General features: G+C 44.6%; 1 long non-coding RNA gene across 1 annotated transcript; it reads left to right on the forward strand.

Annotated features, from left to right (window-relative positions):
* The first annotated feature begins 2,237 nt into the window (after nt 1-2,237).
* LOC129859176 (uncharacterized) lies at nt 2,238-13,145 on the forward strand. The gene is made up of 3 exons (XR_008760134.1): nt 2,238-6,196; nt 6,288-8,997; nt 9,077-13,145. It is a non-coding gene; the product is annotated as an uncharacterized LOC129859176 (long non-coding RNA).
* Nucleotides 13,146-19,094: the final 5,949 nt, after the last annotated feature.

A 19,094-nucleotide genomic window follows, 5' to 3' on the forward strand; every position in this document is an offset into this window, starting at 1 on the left:
GGTAAGAAAGGAATCTTCGCTGAACTGAAGCAAGGATGTGACTCAGTGCTTATGAAGCTCAGCCTGTAGGCTTGCAACTAATCAAATCCTCTCTTTTTTGTATTGTTTTCACATTTTCCAATTGATCTTCGTACAAGATGGAGTTCATAGACAGAATGATGATTATTATTATGATCAAATAACAAAGGATCTTATGAAGATGACTTACTAGAGTTCCTAGTAAATTGCAAGTTACTAGAGTAACTACATGTAAGTACATTGTAACAAGCTAGTAGGTAGATAGTGCTTCTACACCTGCATTGCTTGCTGTTTGGGGTTTTAGGCTGGGTTTCTGTACAGCACTTTGAGATATCAGCTGATGTAAGAAGGGCTATATAAATACATTTGATTTGATTAGTATGTGCCACTGACACCAATTTACAAACTTTAATGACTGAATAGAGCATTCATTAAGTATTCAAGTTTATAGCCGTGCATAGATGCTTCACAAATAATTTATTTGTGAAGTCATACTGCATAAAGAGTGTTATAAAATAGCCTTACAGCTGGCTTTTTTTAACCTCTCTTTATATACAGGAGCATGCCATCTGCTTATGAATGACATATCACCTACACTGAGTGTACAAAACATTAGGAACACATGATTTTCCATGACGTAGGCCAGGTGAATCCAGCTGAAAGCTATCATCTCTTATTGATGTCACCTGTTAACCCATCAGAGTCCAAGCCCAGCCAGGGGGGGGGGGGGGGGGGGGGGGGGGGGGGGGGTTCCACTAAGCTATATGGAATTATTTAAAGAAGGTCATACCAAGGATCATTTAGCTATTTGATTTAGAATTTTTAGACCCCTTGAAATAGTATACAGTACCAACACACAATATTTGTTATTTCATAGTTTTGTTGTCTTCAATATTATTCTACAATGTAGAAAATAGTCAAAATAAAGAAAACCCTGGAATGAGTAGGTGTGTCCAAACTTTTGACTGGTACAGTATTAAAAAAAATATTTGATGAAGAAAGCCCATACAAACACATTGAATAACAGATTCACTACATGGAACAACAAATAGTGTGTCTCTCCTATATCTGAGAGATATAATAAGATCAGGAAACATATATTTTTTACATGTATTTAACCCCATATTTTTGGCATTATACAGTCTCCATGTATGCTTACATGAATATTTTCAACTGGTATAGGGGACCTTCAGACGAGTCTTGTGAGGCCCATAGAGCTAAACAACCATAGAGTCTCCTGACACTTGCAGAGCAAAACGGAAAACACCATCGTGTTTGTGAGAGTCTCATCTTTCCATAGAGTGGACATAGTTTGTAGGCCAAACCATTCAGACGCTACAGACGATTTTGTGAGAAGACCAATTTCGTGATGTCTCATGGTCTGACAAACACCACTCTAGCTCTGTCACCTTTCACCGCAAATGCAGAAGTGTTACATAGGCGGATTGAGACAGATATCTCTAGTTTAAACTGACAGATATTTCTGGGGATTTTTAAAAATTATTCTAAGGTTTTGTACACTCAGTGTACAAAACTCAGTGTACCTTATAAATGTAGTAACCTGACATTTAGATTAATTGTTTACCTGGCTGACCACATATATGGGGGCTCCCGAGTGGAGCGGCGGTCTAAGGCACTGCATCTCAGTGCACGAGGCGTCACTACAGTCTATGGTTCGAATCAAATCAAATCAAAGTGTATTTGTCACGTGCGCCGAATACAACAGGTGTAGACCTTACAGTGAAATGCTTACTTACAGGCTCTAACCAATGGTGCTGGGGGAAAAAGGTGTGTGTGTGTGTGTGTGTGTGTGTGTGTGTGTGTGTGTGTGTGTGTGTGTGTGTGTGTGTGTGTGTGTGTGTGTGTGTGTGTGTGTGTGTGTGTGTGTGTGTGTGTGTGTGTGTGTGTGTGTGTGTGTGTGTGTGTGTGTAAAGAAATAAAACAACAGTAAAAAGACATTGGAAAAAGAGTAGCAAGGCTATATGCAGACACCTGTTAGTCAGGCTTATTGAGGTAGTATGTGGTTAAAGTGACTATGCATATATGATGAACAGAGAGTCGCAGCAGTGTAAAAGAGGGATTGGGGGGGCACACAATGCAAATAGTCCGGGTAACCATTTGGTTACCGGTTCAGGAGTCTTATGGCTTGGGGGTAAAAACTGTTAAGAAACCTTTTTGTCCTAGACTTGGCACTCCGGTACCGCTTGCCATGCGGTAGTAGAGAGAACAGTCTATGACTGGGGTGGCTGGGGTCTTTAACAATTTTTAGGGCCTTCCTCTGACACCGCCTGGTGTAGAGGTCCTGGATGGCAGGCAGCTTTGCCCCAGTGATGTACTGGGCCGTACGCACTACCCTCTGAAGTGCCTTGCGGTCGGAGGCCGAGCAATTGCCGTACCAGGCAGTGATGTAACCGGTCAGGATGCTCTCGATGTTGCAGCTGTAGAACCTTTTGAGGATCTCAGGACCCATGCCAAATCTTTTTAGTTTCCTGAGGGTGGAATAGGCTTTGTCGTGCCCTCTTCACGACTGTCTTGGTGTGTTTGGACCAATCTAGTTTGTTGTTGATGTGGACACCAAGGAATTTGAAGCTCTCAACCTGCTCCACTACAGCCCCGTCGATGAGAATGGGGATGTGCTCGGTGCTCCTTTTCTTGTAGTCCACAATCATCTCCTTAGTCTTGGTTACGTTGAGGGATAGGTTGTTATTCTGGCACCACCCGGCCAGGTCTCTGATCTCCTCCCTATAGGCTGTCTTGTCGTTGTCGGTGATCAGACTGTTGTGTCGTCAGCAAACTTAATGATGGTGTTGGAGTTGTGCCTGGCCATGCAGTCGTGTGTGAACAGGGAGTACAGGAGGGGACTGAGCACGCACCCCTAGGGAGCTCCAGTGTTGAGGATCAGCGTGGCAGATGTGTTGATACCTACCCTCACCACTTGGGGGCGGCCTGTCAGGAAGTCCAGGATCCAGTTGCAGAGGGAGGTGTTTAGTCCCAGGTCCCTTAGCTTGGTGATGAGCTTTGAGGGTACTATGGTGTTGAACGCTGAGCTGTAGTCAATGAACAGCATTCTCACATAGATGTTCCTTTTGTCCAGGTGGGAAAGGACAGTGTGGAGTGCAATAGAGATTGCATCATCTGTGGATCTGTTTGGGCGGTATGCAAATTGGAGTGGGTCTAGGGTTTCTGGGATATTGCTGTTGATGTGAGCCATTACCAGCCTTTCAAAGCACTTCATGGCTACGGACGTGAGTGCTACGGGTCTGTAGTCATTTAGGAAGGTTGCCTTTGTGTTCTTGGGCACAGGGACTATGGTGGTCTGCTTGAAGCATGTTGGTATTACAGACTCAATCAGGGACATGTTGAAAATGTCAGTGAAGACACCTGCAAGTTGGTCAGCACATGCCCGGAGCACACGTCCTGGTAATCCGTCTGGCCCCGCAGCCTTGTGTATGTTGACCTGTTTAAAGGTCTTACTCACGTCGACTACGGAGAGCGTGATCACACAGTCGTCCGGAACAGCTGATGCTGTAATAGTTTGCAAGCCCTGCTACATCCGACGAGAGTCGGAGCCGGTGTAGTATGATTCAATCTTAGCCCTGTATTGACGCTTTGCCTGTTTGATGGTTTGTCGCAGGGCATAGCAGGATTTCTTGTAAGCTTCCGGGTTTGAGTCCCGCACCTTGAAAGCGGCAGCTCTACCCTTTAGCTCAGTGTGAATGTTGCCTGTAATCCATGGCTTCTGGTTGGGGTATGTACGTACAGTCACTGTGGGGACGACGTCCTCAATGCACTTATTGATAAAGCCAGTGACTGAAGTGGTGTATTCCTCAATGTCATCGGAAGAATCGCGTAACATGTTCAAGTCTGTGATAGCAAAGCAGTCCTGTAGTTTAGCATCTGCTTCATCTGACCATATTTTTATAGACCGAGTCACTGGTGCTTCCTGCTTTAATTTTTGCTTGTAAGCTGGAATCAGGAGGACAGAGTTGTGGTGAGATTTACCAAATGGAGGGCGAGGGAGAGCTTTGTACGCGTCTCTGTGTGTGGAGTACAGGTGATCTAGAATTTTTTTCCCTCTGGTTGCACATTTAACATGTTGATAGAGATTTGGTAGAGCTGATTTAAGTTTCCCTGCATTAAAGTCTCCGGCCACTAGAATCGAGGCTGTATCACATCCGGCTGTGATTTGGAGTCCCATAGGGTGGAGCACAATTGGCCCAGCGTCGTTCGGGTTGTAAATAAGAATTTGATCTTAACTGACTTGCGTAGTTAAATAAAAAAATATAGGGTTAGGTTATCACATAAAGGATTTAAGAAGTCTTCATTAAGCCTTAGAAGTTATGTTTAATTTAAAGTACATTCAACAGATCAAGACCACAGATCAGGTATCATTTTGTAGAACATATCGCAAAGGGAAGATATCAGCCTTCAATTATTTTAATTGCTGTTATGACTTTCTACGCTAATAACATTAACAGATCAACTCAGACTTCATTGTTCAAATGATATGAATAGACTGATGCCATGGTCTGAAAAGAGTGGCTGGGTTTTAAATGTTTTATTTGTCAGAGTCTTCTGGCGCTTGATGGGATCCATTAAAAATAAAAGGTACCTATCGTAATACCAATGCACGGCTTGATTGGCAGAATGACAGGACTCATTGTCCAAGAGAAACAGAGACATAATACAAGGGGGAATGAGATTGATATGGAGGGGCGAGACAGGATGAAGTCATTTGCAGACTGTGATTAGAAGGTAAAGAAGGCTTTTTTTCTTTTATTTTTTGTTCTTTTTTTCTCTTGAAACATCTTTTTCCTGATAGCTCATTGCCCTGAATGTCATACCAGACTTAAATGGAATTTCTATTGACATTTCAGACTTTTCTTTTCATTTTCTTTTTAAGTCTGTGCCAATTTTGAGTTAATCCATAATGCGGTCTCTTCTTTGTTTCATGGCTTGAAGAAAAGACGTTGCACTCTTAAAGAAGTCTTCAGCAAGTATTTATTCATGATGCACATTGCTGGGATAGTTTTAACACTGATTTCCAACGTGCACAATTGGAACATGTAGTAGGTGTTGTCTTCGACTGAACTAATTAAGTCCCCCTTTATCTAGCACTCCATTGTTGTCACCCATCAGGCATTATTGTTTGTGTGTTATGTTCAGACGTTACTCTTGTTCCTGTGTCCACTCTATGTTTGTTCTTATTAAACTCACCGACTGCACCTGCTTCCTGGACTCCCGGTGTCTTCATTACAGAATGATGCCTCACAGAATGGAAGCAGCAGCCAACCGAAACATCTCCCAGATGGTCGGCAAACAGGGAGACCTACTTCAACACGCCACGACCAGTGGGCGCAACTGGGGACGGCTATGGATGAGGTCCTCCGTGTTCTTCAACATCTAGATCTTCCTCAAGGGGCATCACCTCCTACGAGCGGAGGATCTTCTATCATGAGTCGACCCAGCGAGCCAGCACCCCAGCCCATTGTCCCTCAAATATGACCGGATTCCATCCAAATGCCGTGGCGTCCTCCTCCTGTGCTCCCCCTATTTTGCTCATCAAACGGGAGCCCCGCACCAACGAGAGGTCCAAGGTTGCTGACCAGGCGGGCATTGGAGTGGGCTACAGCCATCTGGAGGACGTGGGTTCCTATGGGAGGTTCATGGCTCTGTTCAGAGGAGTCTTCGATCATCTACCGGAGGGCAGAGAGGGGGGTGAGCCCCTATTCCGACTGCGGCAGGAGGACCAGACCGCTGCGGAGTATGGTCTCACCTTCCATACAGTGGCAGCATCCAGTGGATGGAAAGAGTCAGCACTCTGCACCTTATTCAGAAGAGGACTGTGCGAGGAGGTCCAGACAGAGTAGGCATGCCGAGACAACACCCTCTCATTCGACACACTCATTGCGATGGCCATCCGTCTGGATAACCTCCTTTGGGAGCATCTGCACTCCCATCGCCTCTCTCCCTGCTTTGTTTACAGATCTGAGTCACAGCCTGAACCCAAGGAGGTAGAGGCCACACGCCTCCCCGCGGCTGAGCGACGCAGTCGGAGACAGATGGGGCTCTGTCCTTATTGTGGTCAGGAAGGGCACCAGCTTCAACAGTGTCCACTTCGTACCAACACGGAAGCCACTAGAGCAGAGGGACGGCCCGTGATCATCCGTCTCCTGGGGTAGGCGTGAGTATTTCATCATCACTCTCCACCAAACCCTTTTTTGTACCAATTTCACTAGCTGTCTGTCCTTCATGTGTTGTTTCTACAGCTCTAGTGGACTCCGTTGCCGCTTGGAATTTTATTGACCAGGCCCTTGCCTCCTCCCTGAACATAACATCATACCCGCTCTCCTCTCTGTTACCAGTTCAAGCGCTGGATAACCGACCACTGGGATCTGGGCCTATCACACACATCACAGCACCACTCACCATTACTGTGGTACCCCTGCACCAAGAAAACCTTCCCTTCCTCATCATCCAGGCACCCGTACACAAAGTCATCCTTGGCCTCCTGTGGCTCCAATGCCATGACCCCATCACCTTCTGGTCGAGGATGGAGATCACGGCCTGGGCATCCGGATGTTGGAAGACCTGTTTTCCCTTACCCTGTGGTTCCACGTCGGTTGAGAGTCCTGTGGTTGCCATGCCGGTGGACATTCCGGAGGTTTACCATGATCTCAAGGAGGTTTTCTTCAAGACCCGCTCCACCTGTCTCCCTCCTCATTGCCCCTGGGACTGTGTAACTGACCTGCTAACAGACTCTGAGCCTCTACGCAGCCGCATCTACCCCCTATCGGTGGCTGAAACAAAGGCTATGAAGGAGTACATCCAGGAGGCTCTCCAACAGGGTTTCATCAGCCCATCCATCTCCCCTGCATCGGCAGGTTTCTTCTGCGTGGCCAAGAAGGAGGGTGTCTTCGTCCATGTATTGACTACAGAGCTCTTAATAACATCACCACCAAGCTCCGCTACCCCCTCCTGTTGGTGCCGGCCGACATTGAACAGCTCCACGGGGCCCATTTTTTTAAAACTAAGCTGGACCTGTGGAGTGCCTACAATTTGATCCGCATCCGGGAGGGGAATGAATGGAAGACGGCCTTCAGCACGATGTCTGGGCACTACGAGTACTTGGTGATGCCTTATGGATTAGCCAATGCTCCATCGGTGTTCCCGGCATCCGTGAACGGGTTGTTTCAGGACATGCTTGGGCATCAGGTGGTCGTGTATATTGACGATATCCTGATCTTCTCGGCCACCTTAGAGGACCACATTGCCCACATCCGGGTACTCCTGGAACGCCTCCTGGAGAATCATCTGTATGTCAAAGCAGAGAAGTGCCAGTTCCATCAGGCCTACGTCTCCTTCTTTGGATATCGGATCAGCCCGCAGGGAGTGGTTATGGAGGAGAGGAAGGTAGACGCAGTCAGGTCATGGCCAGTCCCAACCACCATAAAGGGACTACAATGTTTTTTGGGGTTTGCCAACTTCTACCGCCGCTTTATTAGGAACTTCAGCTCTATTGCCTCTCCTCTCACATCTTTTCTCAAAGGTGGACCCCGTAAGTTGGAGTGGAATCCTGCAGCCTTCTGCCTACTGAAGGGGCGTTTCACCTCTGCCCATTGTTGAAACACCCAGATCCTATGCTGTCCTTCATGGTGGAGGTGGACACCTCAGAAGTGGGCGTAGGGGCCGTCCTGTCACAACGTCAAGTTAAATCACAAAAATTGTATCCATGTGCATACTACTCTAAAAAAAATGTCTCCTTCAGAAAGGAACTATGACGTCGGTGAGCGGGAGCTCCTGGCGGTGAATTTGGCATTAAAGGAGTGGAGACAGTGGCTGGAGGGCACCACGGACCCGTTTCCCATCCTCACCGACCATCGGAACCTGGAGTACATACGGATAGCGAGGCGGCTGAACCCGCGCCAAGCAAGGTGGACCCTTTTCTTTACTAGATTCAACTTCACCATGTCATACCACCCAATGCCAATGCCCTGTCGGGAGAAGTTCCAGTCCTGAGGGTGCCCATCATACCGCCCTCCCGAATCATTTCCCCCATGCTTTGGTACATAGACGTGGACATCTGCCAGGCTCTGGAGAGGGAACCCGCGCCTGCTACGTGTCCTCCGGAGCACACCTACATGGAGGTAAGGGTTAGGCCATTGACCTGGGCGCACACATCCCTTGACACTGGTCACCCAGGTATCACCCGCACCACTCAATCTATCTCTGTTAAGTAGTGGTGGCCCACCTTGGCACAGGACGTAGCATGCTACGTCAACTCCTGATCCGTATGTTCTCAAACCAAGTCTCCCCAGCATGCTCAAGCAGGGAAACTCCTTCCCCACCCGTGCCTCAGCGGTCCCATCTGCCTATAGATTTTGTTACTGATCTTCCCGTCTGATGGTTTCACCACTGTTATGGTTGTTGTGGACAGATTCTCCAAATCCTGCCATTTTATCTCTCTCTGGTCTCCCTACCGCTCTCCATGTTGCTGAGGAACTGTTCCAGCAGGTCTTCCGGCACGATTGCCTTCCGGAGGACCGTCGTGAGTATGAAGAGCCTTCATGGAGAAGCTGGGGGTCATGGTCATCTGGGTACTGGCCTCAGTCCAATGGGCAGGTGGTAAGGACCAACCAGGAGCTGGGGAGGATCCTGAGGAGTCACTGTCAGGACCGGCAGAGGGAGTGGGCCCGGTTTCTTCCCTAGGCGGAGTACGCCCAGAACTCACTTTGTCCCTATTCCACAGGGTTGTCTCTCTTCCAGTGTTTCCTGGGGTACCAGCCTCCCCTGGCCTCACGGGCCCCGAGCCAGACCGAAGCCCCTGCGGTGGACGAGTGGAGCAGGCGGACCGCCCCCGCAGTGAGGCACCGGTTTCCATCCTGGTGATTGCGTCTGGCTTTCCACCAGGTACCTCCCTCTCCGCCTGCCCTGCCGGAAGCTGAGCCTCTGGTTTGTCGGGCCATTCAAAGTCCTCCGGTGGGTCAATAAGAAATGACAGATTACAGCTTCCCAATAACTACCTGATCTTACCCTCTTTTCATGTTTCCCTCCTCAGGCCGATGGTTCCTGGTCCCCTGGCTGATGCCGTCCACCACGACACCCCTCCGCCTCCCTTGGACATTGAGGGAGGTCCCGCCTACGCTTTCAGAACCCTCCTGTACTCCAGATGTCGTAAAGGTCGGCTCCAGTACCTGGTGGACTGGGAGGGGTACGGTCCAGAGGAGCGGTGTTGAGTTCCGGTGGACAACATTCTAGATCCCAACATCATCCGAGATTTCCGTCTTTGTCGTCCAGACTGGCCCACTCCTCACCCTAAGGACAGTCCTCCTGGACGGCGTCGTCATGAGGCTGGAGCATGAAAACGATGTAAACTATATGCCATGGCCGTCTCAGTCACCAGATCTCAATTTTATTTGAGGCCTTTCTCTGTTTTCACTGGATGGGGAGCAATGGTCCCTCCCTCTGGTGCTCAACGTCGCCGGTCCACTAACCACCTGTCCTGGCAACCCATCATTACGCACACCTGGCAACCTTCATTACGCACACCTGGACTTTATCACTTCCCTGATTACTCCACCTTTATCTGGCACTCTGTTGTCACCTATCAGGAATTATTGTTTCTGTGTTATGGTCAGACGCTGCTCTTGTTCCTGTATCTACTCTATGTTTGTTCTTATTAAACTCACCGACTGCACAAGCTTCCTGACTCCAGGCATCTTTGTTACAGCACCCATGAACCCAACTGTTATCACTTCAATAAAGAATACATAAAACAATATGTAAAAACATACAGTTGAAGTCGGAAGTTTACATACACTTAGGTTGGAGTCATTAAAACTTGTTTTTCAACCACTCCACAAATGTCTAGTTAACAAACTATAGTTTTGGCAAGTCGGTTAGGTCATTTACTTTGTGCATGACACAAGTAATTTTTCCAACAATTGTTTACAGACAGATTATTTCACTTATAACTCACTGTATCACAATTCCAGTGGGTCGGAAGTTTACATACACAAAGTTGAATGTGCCTTTAAACAGCTTGGAAAATTCCAGAAAATTATGTCATGGCTTTAGAAGCTTCTGATAAGCTAATTGACATCATTTCAGTCAATTGGAGGTGTACCTGTGGATGTATTTCAAGGCCTACCTTCAAACTCAGTGCCTCTTTGCTTGACAATCCCCAGTTTACAATTGGCTCATTCATCCCCTCCTCTCCCCTGTAACTATTCCCCAGGTCGTTGCTGCAAATGAGAACGTGTTCTCAGTCAACTTACCTGGTAAAATAACGGTAAAAAAAAAAAAAAAAAAAAAAAAAAAAAAACATCATGGGAAAATCTAAAGAAATCAGCCAAGTCCTCGGAAAACAATTGTAGACATCCACAAGTCTGGTTCATCCTTGGGAGCAATTTCCAAACGCTGAAGGTACCACGTTCATCTGAACAAACAATAGTACGCAAGGATAAACACCATGGGACGACATAGCCGTCACACCACTCAGGAAGGAGACGCATTCTGTCTCCTAGAGATGAACTTACTTTGGTGTAAAAAGTGCAAATCAATCCCAGAACAACATCAAAGGACCTTGTGAAGATGCTGGAGGAAACAGGTACAAAAGTATCTATATCCACAGTAAAACAAGTCCTATATCGGCATAACCTGAAAGGCCGCTCAGCAAGGAAGAAGCCACTGCTCCAAAACCGCCATAAAAAAGCCAGACTACGGTTTGCAACTGCACATGGGGACAAAGATCATACTTTTTGGAGAAATGTCCTCTGGTCTGATGAAACAAAAATATAACTGTTTGGCCATAATGACCATCGTTATGTTTGGAGGAAAAAGTGGGAGGCTTGCAATCCGAAGAACACCATCCCAACCGTGAAGCACGGGGGTGGCAGCATCATGTTGTGCTTTGCTGCAGGAGGGACTGGTGCACTTCACAAAATAGATCGCATCATGAGGGAGGAAAATTATGTAGACATATTGAAGCAACATCTCAAGACATCAATCAGGAAGTTAATGCTTGGTCGCAAATGGGTCTTCCAAATGGACAACGACCCCAAGCATACTTCCAAAGTTGTAGCAAAATGGCTTAAGGACAGCAAAGTCAAGATATTGGAGTGGCCATCACAAAGCTCTGACCTCAATCCCATAGAAAATGTATGGGGAGAAGTGAAAAAGTGTGTGAGCAAGGAGGCCTACAAACCTGAGTCAGTTACACCAGTTCTGTCAGGAGGAATGGGCCAAAATTCACCCAACTTATTGTGGGAAGCTTGTGGAAGGCTACCCGAAACGTTTGACCCAAGTTAAACAATTTTTAGGCAATGCTACCAAATACTAATTGAGTGTATGTAAACTTCTGACCCACTGGGAATGTGAAGAAATAAATAAAAGCTGAAATAAATCATTCTCTCTACTATTATTCTGACAATTCACATTCTTAAAATCAGGTGGTGATCCTAACTGACCTAAAACAGGGAATTTTTACTGGGATTAAATGTCAGGAATTGTGAAGAACTGACTTTAAATGTGTTTGGCTAAGGTGTATGTAAACTTCTGACTTCAACTGTATGATTTAATTGAGACATTAAGTGAGCAAAATTAAGTTAAACTCAACTAATTTTTTAACTCAATTACACTGACCTTTGGACCTTTTGACACTTGTAATATTTTGCCTATATGAGTCATCTATCTGAAGGACAGGTCAGCTGCACATTCTGAGCTATCTGAAAATAATATTTGAATGGAATCATTTTCAATTTGATCAAAACCACCCACACTGAATAGAAGAGGCTGACCTAGTGTGTGGGTATTGCTTTTTTCACTACAGCCAGTGTGTGGAACAGTGACCCCAATCTATGCACTCACTGACCCAGACGGGTCCACCACTCACCATCCATGCAGTGGAGCTTTCATAATAAGAGAATGAAGGACTCGTGCTTATGCAACACTAACAATCAAGAATTTGTTTCTTTGTTTAAAACACTCTTTCATTGTATTATTGATGAATGAATTTAACATTTAGACAGAAATGTGATCCTCTTATTCTTTAGGGAAGCCTGTTGAATGTAAAGAATACATGTGACGCATTGGTAGAATGTCCGTAGAATCACATGAAGCTTGTAACAGCCAGAAAGGTCATATTTGTCCAAGTGAAAATGTCCTGTTCATTCTCCGTCGTCAAAGAGATTCTTAATAGGAATAGCAATGGTGTGAGGAAATTAGGATTTTCCTCTACTGCTATCTGCTGATGAAGCATTGTAATGAGTGGATTAGGAACTTTCAGATTCAGAGGCGTACAATTTGGATTAAAGGTGAAACCCTCTCAAAAATCCTAATTACCGAGTTTAATTAGGATTCCAATAGGTTGGATATCAAGAGGGATGGTATGGAGGTGGGTTTTAAATCGTTATAAAGGGTAAGACAATATCCCCTTTGAGATGCGTGAGTCACTTTCCCACCTTTTGACATTCGGAACGGCTTACTTGCGTCAGTCAAATTCATAGCTGTTCATGGGGAAATAAATTCCCACTGTGCAGTGTTTGTGCAGTATGCTTATTTCAGTTGAAGGTCTCAGGAATTGTTCAGTTGAATGAAGTGGCTCTGAATGCCATAAAATTGTCAATTTAAACCATTAATTGTCAATAGAATGGTACTCTGAGAGGTCCTCAGCAATAGGCAGCATTGTGGCAGCAAACGCTTAGTGTTTGGCAGTTAATTGAATTTTATTGTCAGTCCAGAATTCTCTGTGGATGGTCTCACTGTTAGGGGTTCGCGAAAAATCCTACCTACCTATCTACCTACCTCCCTACCTATATGTCCTTAAAAGAAGGACAAAAACACTTCCATCTGATTGCTTTCTAATTTTCTGCCTCATTTAATCCAATGCTTTGGCCAATCTGCCCTCTGCCAATCGACGTCTATAATTTCTCTGGTAGCCATTTCTCCTCTGTCCACTCATCCACTTTTCTCTTTTTTAATTCCTTGACCTTGTGCTTTCTGAGAAGCTGATCCAGGAGCATGTCGAGCCACCTGGAACCCCAGTGGTACTGTTGGATCCCTCTTTGCCTTGCTTTCTCTCCCTCATCCTCCCCCTTTCTTTCTCTGCCTCTCTTTGCCTCTCTCCCTGTTGCTCTCTCTCTCTGCCTCACTCTCTCTCTCTCTCTCTCACTCTCTCTCTGCCTCTCACTATCTCAGAGAGGTGTGACAGCAGTGGGCTGTTAGGTCAGGTAAAGGCCTTCAATGCCTCTCCACGCCCGTGTCACTCACCTCCGCCTCTCTGTCTGTGGCTGTCACCATGGTGACAAGGAGCCTGGAAGAGAGTATAGGTGAGACGGACAGGCCAAACGACAGGGTGGGACCCATGATTATCAGGGGAGGTGGGGCAACCCTGTCTGATCCCCCATGTGGCATGGACACAGATGGGGACATATGACAGCTAGGATGGTGTGATACAGCCCTTACTTTACGTGTTTGCTTTAGCTTGCCTGAATACCAGTTCCATTGGTTCACTGCCCAGTGAAATGATTTCAAATAGTATTTGAACCCAGGGCTGGTGTGATATTTTTTTTCAACCTCATATTCCCATACCTAATATGACTGGGCATGCCTCCAAGGTTTTTTTTTCTCTCATCACAGAAGTCCTTGAAATACAAATCTTTGTTTTTGTTTACATGCCTTTATGGAATTATGAATTCTGATTGTTCATTGCACCACGCTGTAGTGATTTTTTTGCATACAATGATGCAACCTATTGTGGTTTAGTCTTTATTGTTATTATATTCTTACATTATATTTATTATTATATTAATATTATTATATTTCTCATTATCCTGTGAGAATGACTGGATGTAGATGTAATGGTTTACAGTAAGTTGTGAAGGTCATGCACATAGTGGGAAATTGCTCCCTATCCAGTGAAAACAGAGAAAGGCTTCAAATAAAAATGAGATCTGGTGACTGAGACGGCTATGGCATATGGTTTACAGCGTTGTCATGCTCATCTAACCATTCAGTGGCCACTCAAGCCCTTTGGATGGGGGCATTGTCATCCTATGGGGGCATAGCCACGGTAGCCAAAATAATGGCCTGCCCAGCATTTTATACATGATGGGATGTTAATTTCTAAATTAACTCAGGAACCTTTGTGGAAGCACCTACTTTCAATATACTTTGTATCCTTCATTTACTCAAGTGTTTCAATTATTTTTTGCATTTACCTGTACTTTGCATGAAAAAGATGAGACGTTTGGCAGTTACATTTCCTCACACAGGAAGCAGCATAGGTCCTAATCCAGGCACTTGTCATCTCCCATCTACACTACTGCAACTCTCTGTTGGCTGGGCTCCCCGGTTGTGCCATCAAACCCCTGCAATTTATCCATAATTCTGCAGGCCGCCTGGTGTTCGATCTTCCCAAGTTCTCCCATGTCACCCCGCTCTTCCGCATACTCCACTGGCTTCCAGACGAAGCTCACATCATCTTCAAGACCCTGGTGCTTGCCTACGGAGCAGCAAGGGCAACGGCCCCTTCTTAACCTTCAGGCTACGCTCAAAGCCTACACCCCAACCCAAGCACTCCGTTCCGCCACATCTGGTCTCTTGGCCCTCCCACTCCTACGGTTATGCAGCCCCCGCTTGTCACATTCCTGACCTGTTTTCCATTGTTTTTGTATGTGTTTAGTTGGTCAGGGCGTGAGTTGGGGTGGGCATTCTATGTTATGTGTTTCTATGTTGGGTTTAATGTGTTGCCTGATATGTTTCTCAATTAGAGGCAGGTGTTTGACGTTTCCTCTGATTGAGAACCATATTTAGGTAGGCTGTTCTCACTGTTTGTTTGTGGGTGATTGTCTTCCGTGTCTGTGTATGTCACACCACACGGGACTGTTTCGTTTTCGTTCGTGTATGTAGTCTGTTCCTGTTCGTGCGTTCTTTGTGTTATTATGTAAGTTCGTTTGTTCAGGTCTGTTGACTTCGTTTATTGTTTTGTAGTTTGCTCAAGTATATTTTCGTCTTCGTTATTATTATTAAAATCATCATGTATTCCACCTACGCTGCATTTTGGTCCAATCCTTCTCGCCTCTCCTCATCCGAGGAGGAGGAAAAACAAGACGACCGTTACACCGCTCAGCCCAGTCAAAGCTCTTCTCTGTCCTGGCACCCCAATGGTGGAAGAAGCTTCCCCCTAAAGTCACGACAGCCCATCTTTCGAAAACTTCTGAAAACCTACCTCTTTGAAAAGTATCTTAAATAACTCTCATGGCGCCCCATAGCTATCTTAATATAAATGCACTAATTGTGAGTCGCTCTGGATAAGAGGATCTGCTAAATGACTAAAATGTCAAATATTTATGAATCTGGTTGCTCCAGGAAACCACACAGCACATATTATGATGTAGTAGTGCAGACCATAACATTTCTTTAACATGGAGGTTAAATATTGAATCAATTCATACAATATCGGGTAAAAGATGCACTACAGTAATAACTAAAACAGATAAAAGGACACAATGAAGACATAGGATAAGATATTGGTTTAACATTTCATCAGAAGGAGGCTATATGGTTAAGTGTATTACTTTCATTACCTCTTGTGATTTAGAGGAAAAGGACACGTGCCCTGAAAATTAACGTCCTTGACTTTTCCTAGTTTTCAGCTAGAAAAAAGGTACTGGTACTCCTATTTTTGTAAAGTCAATTTACAGCGAGACCCATTGATGCTTAGAGCCATGAACAGGAGGCTAACCCCACCACAATGTTCTATAAAGGTCTGTTATTGTGTTTGCCTCACTGGGTTTTGAACTACTGCATGGACACACCGTGCCTACAGAGGTACAGTACCTTCCATATGTCATTGTGTTGTTGGAGAATAATGCTAAAGCCAAATACATATAGTTCAGATTTTCTGATCTGTGGTACTAACATTGGCTAGCTCTTGAAGCTAAGCAGGGTCTTTTATAAAAAAAATATATTTAACCTTTATTTACCTAGACAAGTCAGTTCAGAACAAATTCTTATTTACAATGACGGCCTACCAAAAGGCAAAAGGCCTCCTGCGGGGACGGGGGCTGGGATGAAAAATAAAATAAAAAATACAGTAGAGACAACACAACACTACATAAAGAGAGACCTAAGACAACAACATAGCAAGGCAGCAACACATGATAACACAGCATGGTAGCAACACAACATGACAACAACATTGTAGCAACACAACATTGTAGCAGCACAAAACATGGTACAAATATTATTGGGCACAGACAACAGCACAAAGGGCAAGAAGGTAGAGACAACAATACATCACGCAAAGCAGCCACAACTGTCAGTAAGAGTGTCCATGATTGAGTCTTTGAATGAAGAAATTGTAGATACAACTGTCCAGTTTGAGTGTTTGTTGCAACTCATTCCAGTCGCTAGCTGCAGTGAACTGAAAAGACGAGCGACCCATGGATGTGTGTGCTTTGGGGACCTTTAACAGAATGTGACTGGCAGAACGGGTGTTGTATGTGGAGGATGAGGGCTGCAGTAGGTATCTCAGATAGGGGGGAGTGAGGCCTAAGAAGGTTTTATAAATAAACATCAACCAGTGGGTCTTGCAATGGGTATACGGAGATGACCAGTTTACAGAGGAGTATAGAGTGCAGTGATGTGTCCTATAAGGAGCATTGGTGGCAAATCTGATGGCCGAGCGTTAAAGAACATCTAGCCACTCGAGATCATTCTTACCTGCCGATCTATAAATTATGTCTCCATAATCTAGCATGTGTAGGATGGTCATCTGAATCAGGGTTAGTTTGGAAGCTGGGGTGGAGGAGGAGCGATTACGATAGAGGAAACCAAGTCTAGATTTAACTTTAGCCCGCAGCTTTGATATGTGCTGAGAGAAGGACAGTGTACCGTCTTGCCATACTCCCAAGTACTTGTATGAGGTGACTACCTCAAGCTCTGAACCCTCAGAGGTAGTAATCACACCTGTGGTTAGAGGGGCATTCTTCTTACCAAAGGCCACGTGGCCTTTGTTTTGAAGGTGTTCAGAACAAGGTTAAGGGTAGAGAAAGCTTGTTGGACACTAAGGAAGCTTTGTTGTAGAGCATAGAGGGCATAGAGGGTCAGGCATGAACTTGAACGGCAGATTTTCTGGGGAGAATCCACTTGGTGTTAGAAGACTTGTTGTGTGGTCAGTAGTGAGGAAATATTTCCTGTGGTCTCTAGGTAACCTTCATGCCACTGGACAACGATAGAAGCACAGGGTGCCATCCTCCTGATGAGACTAACCAGAGGTTCTGACTCTTGATGGTCATTTAATTAAGCTCCCATGAAACCTTTCACAGCAACATGACACTAGTAGTGTTAACCTTGGTGATCTGGTCCAATTCCCACCTGCCCTCTCACACTATCATGTTCACCTGATCATACTCTGCCTCAAACAGGCAACCCATTAAGCCTCCCTAGGCCAGGCGCAACACTCCCTTGGTTGCTGTAAATGAGAACGCTCTCAATCAACTCACTGGTAAAGTAAAGGTAGAATAAATACAGGATATGAATAAAACATTAACAGACGCCAAGTGTCCTTTCGGGATAGATTGGAAATTTGCAAGCAAGAGAAGATGGCTAGTCTTATAAAGGAATTGACAAGTGGGCTTCTTAAATTCATCCTTCCTCATCGATATGCAGGTCATCAGGTCCATTTGGCAAAACCGATGATGACTCCATGAATAATGGATACTTACAGCTCAATAAAGCATTTGGCCTGATTTGGACTAAGGGCTTTTTATATATATAACCCAGGTAAGGTTTCATATTGATGCCGCTGAGTGACAGCCCTTTTGAACCCTGTTAATCAAATGATGACCCCTTCACTTCCTGTTCGGGACATTTGCTTCCACAATATCAAATGTTCCACTTTGTAAAAATATTTTTGGGTGACATTATTCTTAATTTTTTTTAACAGTCACCTGACATCTAAGTTCTGACTATCAAATGGGGCAAAATGCATACCACATCTGTCACGTTCTGACCTTAGTTCTTCTGTTATTTCTTTGTTTTAGTATGGTCAGGGCGTGAGTTGGGTGGGTTACCTATGTTTGTTTTTCTATGTTGGGTTTTTTCATTTGGCCTGATATGGTTCTCAATCAGAGGCAGGTGTTTGTCGTTGTCTCTGATTGGGAACCATATTTAGGGAGGTTGTTTTCTATTGTGTTTTGTGGGTGGTTGTCTTCTGTGTCTGTGTGTTCCACACGGAACTGTTTCGGTTTTCGTTCGCTCACTTTATTGTTTTGTATTTCAGTGTTCAGTTTGTTGCATTAAATATTCATCATGAACACTTACCACGCTGTGCTTTGGTCCTCCTCTCTTTCTCCCAACGAAGATCGTTACAACATCAACATTTCAATAACAATGTTGAGATTCCCATTTATTTCTTATAGTGTAACCATGTCATAGCATTGCTAAATTCATGTTAGTGGGTGTTTTGTGCAGGGATTATATACAGTAGTAGGATACCGTGCCTTCAGAAAGTATTCACACCCCTTGACTTATTCCACATTTTGTTGTGTTACAGTCTGAATTCAAAGTGGATTAAATATAATTTTTTCTCACCCATCTACACACAATACTCCATAATCATTTTTGTTGTTGTTGTTTTACATTTTAGCAAATATATTGAAAATGAAATACAGAAATATCTCATTTACACAAGTATTCACACCCCTGAATTTTTTACTCTTGAATTTATTTAGCCTTAAGATAACAAAGGGGTTGAATACTTATTGACTTAAGACATTTCAGATTTTAATTTGTAATTAATAAAAAATACAAAAAAGTACATAACTCCACTTTGACATTGACAAAAATCCCAATTTGATCAATTTTAAAATCAGGCTATAACACAACAAAACATGGACAAAGTCAATGGGTGTGCATATTTCTGAAGGCCTACACAAAAGTGGAGTAATGTTTTTTTTATTTTTTTTTATTAATTAATCTAACTGAATTAATTATATACAGTAGTAACAGCCTATGGTGCATTATATGTGTCAACCGTAGGCATTTCATCACTTTACCTAAAGCAATCATAA

Source organism: Salvelinus fontinalis, chromosome 7 (genome assembly GCF_029448725.1).
Source record: "Salvelinus fontinalis isolate EN_2023a chromosome 7, ASM2944872v1, whole genome shotgun sequence".
Lineage (NCBI taxonomy): Eukaryota > Metazoa > Chordata > Actinopteri > Salmoniformes > Salmonidae > Salvelinus > Salvelinus fontinalis.